Source organism: Melospiza melodia, chromosome 6, assembly GCF_035770615.1.
Source record: "Melospiza melodia melodia isolate bMelMel2 chromosome 6, bMelMel2.pri, whole genome shotgun sequence".
Taxonomy (NCBI): domain Eukaryota; kingdom Metazoa; phylum Chordata; class Aves; order Passeriformes; family Passerellidae; genus Melospiza; species Melospiza melodia.
This window is the reverse complement of record NC_086199.1, coordinates 54517051-54518293: the sequence shown is the minus strand read 5'-3', so window position 1 is coordinate 54518293 and position 1243 is coordinate 54517051.

Sequence of the window (1243 nt, the reverse complement as noted above, 5' to 3'; positions counted from 1 at the left end):
GGAATTGGAAATACCAACAGGGTAATTCCTATGCCAATGCAGCTCCTTTTGTGCTAATGCTGCTTTAAACATGAGCCTTTGGAATGTCTGTGGGGCAGAGCTCCATGGCTGGCACTGGACCATGGAGTAACACAGGTGAACTGCTGTGTGACACCACAAAACTCTTCCAATCACCCCGATTTCCTGCCCTTTCCAGGATTTCTCCAATAGCTGCAAAGGTGCTCATGCCATGTCTCTTTCCAGGGAGAAATGAGCAAGACAAGTCCTGAGGGTTCCCTTGGTCCATGGGAGAATTGTTCTGGTGAGTATTCACATGTGGATGTAATGCTTCATGCAGAGCTGGAAGCTGGAACTCCAACAGGTTTTGGTGCAGTGTTCCCACTCATCTGCTGCCAGCTGGGAAGGGAAATGGAGTCAGACATACCAACTATTACCTGTTACCCAGCTCTGGCTGCCCCATCCCTGGAAGTGTCCCAGGCCTGGTTGGACAGTGCTTAGAGCAATCTGGGATAGTGGAAAATGTCTCTGCCCCTGGCTGGGGTTGGAATGGGATGAGCTTTAAAGTCCCTTCCAAGCCACCCTCTTCCATGGTTCTACTGTCACCACCCCATCAGATCCTAGTCTGGAAGTGTGACACTTGGGAACAATCACACACTCCAGGTGTTTTAAGCTTGGCCCCCAAAATAACAAACTGCTGTCAAAAAAAAATGGCCAGGAATTCCAAATTGTTCCCTACCCCTACCTTTTTTTTGGTAGCTTTCCTGTTGCCCCCTGCTCACCTCCACCACAGGGCTTGGAGCACTGGGAGCAGTCCTTTAGTGCCCACTTGAAGGTGTCTGAAGTGCCTGGCCCTAATTCCAGTTGGGAATGTCTTAGCTACCACCCCTCCTTCCTCTCCCTCACACCCCACCACTGACAGCAGGGGCAGCTCAGATTGAATGACTGACTTACTGTGTTTGGAATCCCTTCTTTAAAAAGCAGCACTGGAATATCTGGGATACCAGGAGGGTCCCTGGAAGCCACAGGTCTGAGGCAGAGTCAGATGAACAATCCTGAACTGGTTTTCAGGGGATGCATCCCCAGCCTGTGGGGACTCCAAAGCTCTTCCTTCCCCTTGGGACAGCCAGGGAAAACATCCCCACCATGGACTTCTGACAGGAAAAACCTCACAGCTCCAGGATACTTGGCTCCTCCCAAATCCAGCCACCACTCCAAGGAACAAACAAGGGGACAGACCACCTCA